We start from the raw sequence: 8,618 nt of genomic DNA on the forward strand, positions 1-8,618 counted from the left end.
CGCTCATCTGAAGCCACCCTAACTCACTAAAGTCATATGGATTTTCCCAGCTGATGCGGCGCTGCTCACTTAGATACGTTTTTTGTAGAGCGGACAATTTTAAAAAACAAAACAAAAAACCCCGTACAGTTTATATTCAGATCTTTATTGAAAAGACACAAAAAGCAAGTAAATATTTGGGACGAAACAAAATCAGAACCCAATAAACTTCTTACATAAAATGACTCCACAGATAATGCAGTTAGTGGGCCGGACGGGTCGGACGCTCTGATGGTGATATCAGTTCAGTATCTGCTTCACATTAGTGAGGTTTAGTCTCAGATCTCCACATCAAGTGAATCGCAGCCAAATTTTTTATATTGTAAGGAGATTGCCGACTGCGCTAAAGCCTCTTACCATGCGGTATGGAGATGGAACAGCTATCAAAAGCTTTCTTGCGATAGTCCATAATGCAGGATAAGCCGCAGGTACGTGTGATGCGCCGCTGCAGATATGAAAACTTGTAATAACTTGCACTTAAACGTCACACACCACAATGCAGATGGGTATAGTTCGCGCAAAACTTCTCTGCCTCTGGAGGATCACGTGAAAACGATGCGAAGCAGAAACTTGATAGGTAATTTAGCTACTGTGCAGATCTGTTGTGTCCATCGCCAGAGAACAAGAAGTTTTGCACGCTGTACATAAACAATTTTATGAAATATCAGAGGTAAGTCATTTCTAGGTCTATTACAAGTCTCACCTTGTTTCCCTGAAAATAAGCCCTCTAATGATTTTTCAGGATTTTTGAGGATGCTTGAAATATAAGCCCTACTCCAAAATAGAGCCTTAATTGCAGTTAATTAATAATATAAACCGTGTCCAGGCCGCGATACATGTAAGAAAGTAAACTCTTTTAGAGCAAAAAATTAATATAAGACCCTGTCTTATTTTCGGGGAATTCATGTATGTAGATACAATCTGTGGAAGGTGTATTATGTAATTTACAGAATGCCTAGATGTTAATGACCTGCCCAGATGGAGTCCGCTCATGAGGACCCCATTTACATCTTATGCACCCGCAATTTTTTTTCTGGCTGACATGGACCCCAACAAGTCAAAATCAAAGGGGGTCCATATAGAACACTTTGGGAACCTCAGCTTTAAAGGGTGACTTCACACTTGTGATAAGATCGTGCAATGTGAGAGTGAGTGAAGACGCAGAGTAATGGAACCAATGATTGTCAATGGCTTCGGTCCCATTTGCGATTTATTCACTCAAGTGATGTTGCATGATGTTTTGTTTATCTCCCATGTTCCCCTGTTGAGCCTCTTTTTTAGCACAAACTTGCAATTTTCGGGTGTTGTGATGCATTTTTAACATTAGAAACTCTGATTGCTTATCGCAAGGAAAACCCGCGAGAAAATAAAGCCGAGCGGCGTGGATGTTCTGGAAAGACGCTCAGAATATCATGAACAGAATTGTGATTTTGCTGGGATTTTCTCGTGGCCATATCGTGATCACCAGTGTGAAGGAGCCCTAAGAGAGGTGATTGCTTCCAATTAACCCCGGAGTTACCAGCTATTGATTTTCGATCATTTATGATTTAGTAGTTTCTGATGGATTTTGCTGTAAAATAATTTTCTTTATTTATTTGGCGGTTTATAGTTTATTAGTGACGGTTTATAGCGCTGGGGGTCAGAGGTCATTACTGATAGCATCTGGTGGGAAGTAGAGGGATTTGTCATTAGTCTCTACATGCCGATGTGTCCAAGGATGAGATTATCCAATTATATACATCAGATGATGTTTTTAATTCTAAATTCTTAGGTTTTTTTTTATTTTACTTAATTTGACGCAAAATATGAAAAACACAAGTGGAAATAAATTATTTGTCACCGAAAGGACCACAAATCATAAAACTTAACTTTTATTAGTTTCTGAGTAATTAAAAGGCAATACTTACCTGAGAGACCCCTGATAACTTTTAAAAGAGGTAGAAATTTACGGGATCGATTGGTCAGGAGCCATTTAACAACACCAAGTTCACTTGAAACATGGATACAAGGCAATCCCCCAAGAGGCTTCTTTAGATGCTCAGGCTGTAAGGCATACAAAAAGGATCATCCTTCATAAGCTCGGCAACTAGGAAAGTGTACAACATACGAGATTACATCAACTGTAAAACCAGTGGTGTGGTCTATGTGGCATCGTGTCCCTGTCCCCTCGATTATGTAGGGAAAACAACCCAACAATTGCGCAGGAGAGTATTAGCGCACATAGGAAACATAAATCGGGGGGAACAGACTAGTGTGGCAAATCACATCAGGGACAAACACGGAAATAACCCAGATGCCCTCACTTTCCGCGGGATTGAAGTGATCAAGCCAAATGGACGGAGAGGAAACTTAGACCGAAAGCTCCTCCAAAAAGAGTGTGGATGGATATACAGGTTGGAATCCATCCACCCCAAAGGCTTAAATGAATGTCTCTCGTTTGCATCCTTTGTCTGAGTTATCATAATAAAATGAAGCCGTAATGAATATGTGGGCTCAGGGAATGACGGGAGGTTAATGACATAATACAATGTAAACGGGGACAGATTTATAGAACAGGGTTGAATGGCCCTACTGCAAAAAAAAAAAAAAGAAATGACACAATAACAACCTGCGAAAAGCCAGGGGTTATCTATAATATAATAGTAAGTGATATTAACATTTCATAAAACCAGGAACTATCTTGACACCATTATATGGGACCCGCAATTAGGGAATTGATGTATGAACCACTTTAAATCATATAGCAGAGTGCCCATCAAAGTTGAAATAACCTGTTCTCCTTTTAATAACAAGTACTACACTTAGTTATGTCGCCTCTGATGTTTTTGATCCGTTTGGGAGAAGACAGATGAGACTAAGGTCCTCTCAATATAAGAACTGACATTAAATTAAATCCAGTTGGATCATTAAAATTAATGCCATTAATGCATGAATAAACCCCAGTATGTGAATGGGATGTTGATCCCAAATACCATCCTTGATGGATGAAGAAGCCATACCTGAAGAGATAGTTCTCCCCATATTTATAAATAAAAATGCAATGTCAAGAAATACAGAGAAAATGTTTTGCCAAACATACAACGAGGCTGTGGATTAACGAGGTCTTGTAGTACCCACTATAGCTACATGCTGCCGTCTGTAGTATATCAGTCACTATGACAACAGGTAACCTGGCGTACCAACAAGTCTTGTGATCGGAGAGCCGGGACTGTGTCTCGTGCGATACTTCCCCTAGTACGTCATTGGATCACGTGACCGGGTGACGGGGATGATACATCTCGCGCTAAGTTCCCCTGTACGTCAGGAGATCACATGCCCGGATAGTCGGGGGATAGTCATAGGATCACATGACCGGACTGCCAGGACGTAGCCTCGCACGCTGCGTTCCATGGCACGTCAATAGATCATGTGATCGGACGGCCAGGAAGTATCTTCACGCATGCGCAGATAGACGGGCGCTGTGGGAATGTGAAGCATGACAGGCTGCAGTTTGATTGGTTCCTACAAGACGAGCCCCGGCCGGAGGTAGGCGGAGCCACGGGTATAAGAACCTGTGGAATAGTAACACATACCATCTCTGCTCATTTGACACTCTGACAGCCTGAGAGGCTGGTCATGTTAGTTTAGCTCCATCCTGAGGAAACAACCGTCTCCAAGGTTGTGGAAACGCGTTGATGGAGATGGAGGGATAGGTTCCATGGGCTGATTCTCTCCTTGAAAAATCAATCTATATGGCGGTTGTGTGTCTATCATAATACAACCTGCCTATAGAAAATAGAGATTATCGCTCTAGCTGACAGCTGTTGGTCCATCATAACAGACTGCACATAAGAGACAGAGATTATCAGCTTAAGGGGCATCGGTATAGGTGATAGCCTATGATAAATTCTAGGCTATTAACCAATTCATCCATGTGCATTCAATCCCAGCCTTCAAGCAAAAAGGGATGAATAGCTTATAAATGGAAATCAGGCTGTCTGCTAGTGTCAACCACTATCTATCTGCACCTTATATATGATCTCTCTAAAAAATCTCCTTATATAAGTAGCAGAGATACATCTTTAGAACGTTGTCTACTTATAAGGAAGAGAGATAATATATTTAAAGGATATTATTATTGGGGATAACCTATTATGACCTTTGATAGTCATCAACAGTTTTATTCAGTTGGACTCATCCCCTGTGGACAATCACATTAGCTACAGGAGATGAGCAGGATTTGTGATGGGTTACAGACATTAGGAATCGTCCTAGGGTACTAAGTGTATATAAGTCTGATACATCAAGCTGAGAGAACTTGTGTATAGGATTTAACATCTAATGGTGATATATTGAGGTGACATCTAAAATTAAAATCAGTCACCTAAAACACCATCCTAAAAGGAACATACATTTTCTGTCTGCATTCCGTTGAAATATATTTAGTCAGCAATTACTGACAAGCAACTGATCTAAATGATATCAAGAGGTGTCACTGGAAATAAATGTGTCTGCCTGGTACAATAATAAGGACAATAAACTATTGCCCTTAAAACAACACACACTATTCTACCGTGACCTACTTGACAACAAGATTGACTATAGATGTCCGATTCATCTTTGGACATAGAATATTAGGTGTCGAAATAGATAGTGGTACTGACATTTAAAAGAGAACAACCTGATATAGAATTATCAGTGAAAATCATTGACTCTAGGTCACTGTTAATAAGTGCCTTACCACTCTCAAACGTATATTATTGGCGTAAGTCACTGACAATAGACATTTTACCATCCCTGGACAGGAAAAGATAATAGAAGATGAGAGAGTGGTAAACAGAGAAGAATCTCAACAATATAGAGCAGAGACTCTGCTATATTGTCTATTGTGATAGAGCAATACTTACCACCTCATCACCTGAGCCCTATTGATTTTAATAATTTTGGTGTGACTATGGTCACATTTGAGATAATAAAAGTACGCCTTTTAATTACTTAGAAACTAATAAAAGTTAAGTTTTATGATTTGTGGTCCTTTCGGTGACAAATTCAATAAAATTAAAGGATTCAACTGCTACGGTGATAATTGAAATAAATTATTTGAGTGAAACATCTGAAAGGTAATAAGGATTAATTAACACATTAAAATCCCATCTCCTACAATTGGGGTATGAAGCGGTCAGTACTTCTGGGCAGGAGTGGGATCATCTCCTATCTGACATATCCCGTAGTCCCCGGGGGTCTGATCATCCGGAGCCGCCCCTCACAGGAAGTTACTACTACACGTAATACGGGGAATGTTGTTGTAATAGCGGGATGGTTCTCCTTATTGTAGGAGATGCTCAGCAGGGTCGCCCCAAATCATTACCGTAAACTAATGACACTTCATACAAAAATTTACAGGACAAAGTAAATGAAAGCTAAAACCCCCAGAACAGAGCTGAACAATGTGAGGGAGCGATCACATGGGGAGAGAGAGTCACGCCATCCATGTGCCGTGCGGGAGACCTCACAGCTGCATGTCTGTTCTGCGAGAGTCACACCAAGATGGAGCGATGCTGCCAGACACAAAGATGGCTGCATGATCCGAGAAACTAAATCCTACATCCATTGCAGATAATGGGTTGTATTTTTGTGCGAGTTTTGTGTCTCACAATACAGAGAGCTTGCACGATTTTCTCCGCCACGTGAATGCCCCCCAAAACAAACGCTAATCAGAGAGAAGCAAAATACCACCCGTCTGCTTAATACTGGGGGAGCGACAGGGACCTAGCACTTTCCTGAACTCTGATGCTTCTACCATTAGTGGAGCTGCAACATGACTGAGGAAAGGGTTAACTCGGGCGGAGGGGGGGGGGTTGGATGAGGCTCTCTGGAAGGCAGTAACTACTTCTAGGCTGTTTTCCTACTTAGTATTTACTGCAGTTTTTAACCACAATTTAAAAATCATGTGTTTTTTTTTAAGAAACCACCTGTAGTTTTTAACAATTCATGTGGTTTAAAAAAAGATTTACAATTTTTTTTTTTACATAGGTTTTAATTGTGGATAATCTGCAATTGAAAAAAAACGCAGCATAAATCGCCGGGTGTGAATGCGGCCTCCCGGGGATTCCCTAGTAGAGATCCCTCGCTGACCCTGGAGGGGAAGCACAGAAGTACAGGGGGGATGGGGCGGTGAGGCTCATGATCAGGATCCATCACTGACTACAATAATACTGCAGGGATCTACAGATCCATCCGTCTCTCTAGAGTCACGTGACGTCTGTTATAATACAGCGGATGTTCCATCCCTCAGCGGGAAATACCACCGAATATAGAGAGAATCCGGCACAAGCGATGCCCGGAATATGATGCCACGTGCATCAAGGAGGTATTGTGGTATATAGTGCAAGCAATCAAATGGGTGTAAAAAATAGATTTGATCAAGTTTAACAGTTAAAAAGATAGAAATATTATAAAAGTTAGACTTTTTTTTCCCTTTTTCTTATTAAAAATATTAAACAATTAAGAGGCCTCACATATTTGGTATCGCCGTCTACATAAAAGCCCAAACTATTAATATTGTAACATTTTATACCACACAGTGAAGATCATAACAAGGGGCCAGAATTGTGATCTTATTTTTTTTAATCTTATCTTGTATAAAAAGTGATCAAGAAGATGTATTTACCTCAAAGTGGTAATCGACCAAAAAAATGTCAAAAGTTATGGGTCTCAGAGTATGGCAGCGGAAAATGTTTTTACTTACATTTTAAAAAAAAATTATATATATATATTTAAAAACATTAAAAACCTATATAAATATATCACGGTAATTGTGCTGCCCCATAGAACGGAGCGCATGTGTCATTTTTGCTGCACTGTGAAAGCTATAAAAAGTAAACCCACCAAAAATGGCGCAGCTGCATTTTTTCAGATTTCTCCGCACTTCATTTTTGTAAAGGTTTTTCTGTACATTATACTTTACATTAAATGGTGTTAAAGCCAAACTAGAGGCCACAGCGGTCAGATGCCGATCTCCTGGTATATCTGCTCACATGCATCTGACTGCTGGCACTTACTGTATGAGGCCTGCAAGGAGGGGGTACTGTGTGCGGCATCATGGGGGGCATTATTACTAGCTGGGGTATTATGGATGGGGAGATTGTGTAGAGATTTTGGAAACAGGGCCAAGTGGCTGGAAAACTGATGTCAAAGATGTCAAATTGTGTAGAGACAAGTTGTAACCAGATCTGTATGGGCAGAAAATGTCACCACAAGACCAAAACTCCTCACATACATATATATCTTAGATGGAAAGAATAAATGATGTATCCACCGGATGGAGCCATTCATATTCCAGAGATCCCCGATCCATTCATCTCATGGGAATCCTGGGGGTCCAGAAGTTCTCCCGTAACATCAGGAGGATCTAGAAGGAAACAGTTATATCATCAGTATGACGGTCATACAGTATATTCTGGGGTCAGTGGCTGCAGGCAGAGGGGTCACTTACTAATCACAGCAGCAGATTAGCAGCATGGCGGCTGTACAGAACAATGGAGATCAGTCCTCTTATAGTGACATTTCCCATTAGTTTAACCCCTGCAGCTCCATCCTTCCATCCACATTCCTTCGGGTTATGAATTGTACAGTTTCTCCTTAGGGAGAGCACCTAGTGAGGAGACTTATAAGGCCACCCATGCTCCGCTGGGAAATTAATGCAAATAGGAAGATGGAGCAATGCCTCTGCAGCACTGCCTAGTGGAAGGCAGCATTCCTGCAAGTCAATGTTACAACTTTTTAACTTTTAATCCTGCATGCACATTTCCTGTAGTGGTTTTACAGATGTACTTCGCCTGCTGCTCAACACTTGTACAGTACAGCACTGAATATAACGGCACCTGATTGGTTGGCTCTTGGAGGATGTCCATTCTCTTCTGAGTGACCATCCATCTGCTTCATCTCTCCATCCTTGGACGCTGCCATGTTCTTCCTCTTACAACACTAATAACAGAACAGATTACAGATCTTGTAGATTATGTCTCCCTTGGAGTTTTCTATCATATAATAATCTTATATTTATATTAAGGAGATAAAATCCCCCAAAACGGACTTACAAGAAAGATCCCAGCGGAGAGAAGTATCACTACAGCCAGAAGAGCAGCAACAAGGGAGAGTCGTAATGTGAGAGACAGAGGACCTGCAGAACATAAATGACACAAATCAGAGGGTGCGACCTGGAGAAATACACCGGTATACCCACAGGGATATACATATATGATATCTGATAATATAGTGTATTAGTCACATAGTTGGTGTCGTTATACAATGTATATGCCTGTGGGTGATATAATATCCAGTGTGCCAGTCTATAGTCTGCAATAACACAATATATGTAATGGTGTTTGTATGCTAAACAGTTCATAGAATATCCATTTAATAATATAAGATGTATCAGTTTATAGTCTAGGTGATTATATAATGCATATAGCAGGTCTTTGCATGCTATAATATCCATATAATAATGTATGATGTACCAGTCTGTGCTCCGGGATACTACATTATATAACAGGTCCTTGTAAGATCTCCTTCTCTGCTCTCCTCTAATCTGTTCATCA

The 8,618-nt window shown here is 40.6% G+C and overlaps 1 long non-coding RNA gene across 2 annotated transcripts in view; it reads right to left on the minus strand.

Annotated features, from left to right (window-relative positions):
- The window catches only part of LOC136624704 (uncharacterized), a 58,565-nt gene extending 50,347 nt beyond the window's left edge, over window positions 1-8,218 (minus strand). The window contains exons 1-3 of one of the 2 annotated variants that reach the window (XR_010792390.1): window positions 8,118-8,218; window positions 7,902-8,004; window positions 7,378-7,429 (exon numbers count right to left, since the gene is read on the minus strand). This is a non-coding gene — a long non-coding RNA (uncharacterized lncRNA). Of the gene's footprint in view, window positions 1-7,377; window positions 7,430-7,901; window positions 8,005-8,117 lie in introns of those variants that run through there. The other variant, XR_010792389.1, reaches the window with a different exon arrangement.
- Window positions 8,219-8,618: the final 400 nt, after the last annotated feature.

Source organism: Eleutherodactylus coqui, chromosome 4 (assembly GCF_035609145.1).
Source record: "Eleutherodactylus coqui strain aEleCoq1 chromosome 4, aEleCoq1.hap1, whole genome shotgun sequence".
Taxonomy (NCBI): domain Eukaryota; kingdom Metazoa; phylum Chordata; class Amphibia; order Anura; family Eleutherodactylidae; genus Eleutherodactylus; species Eleutherodactylus coqui.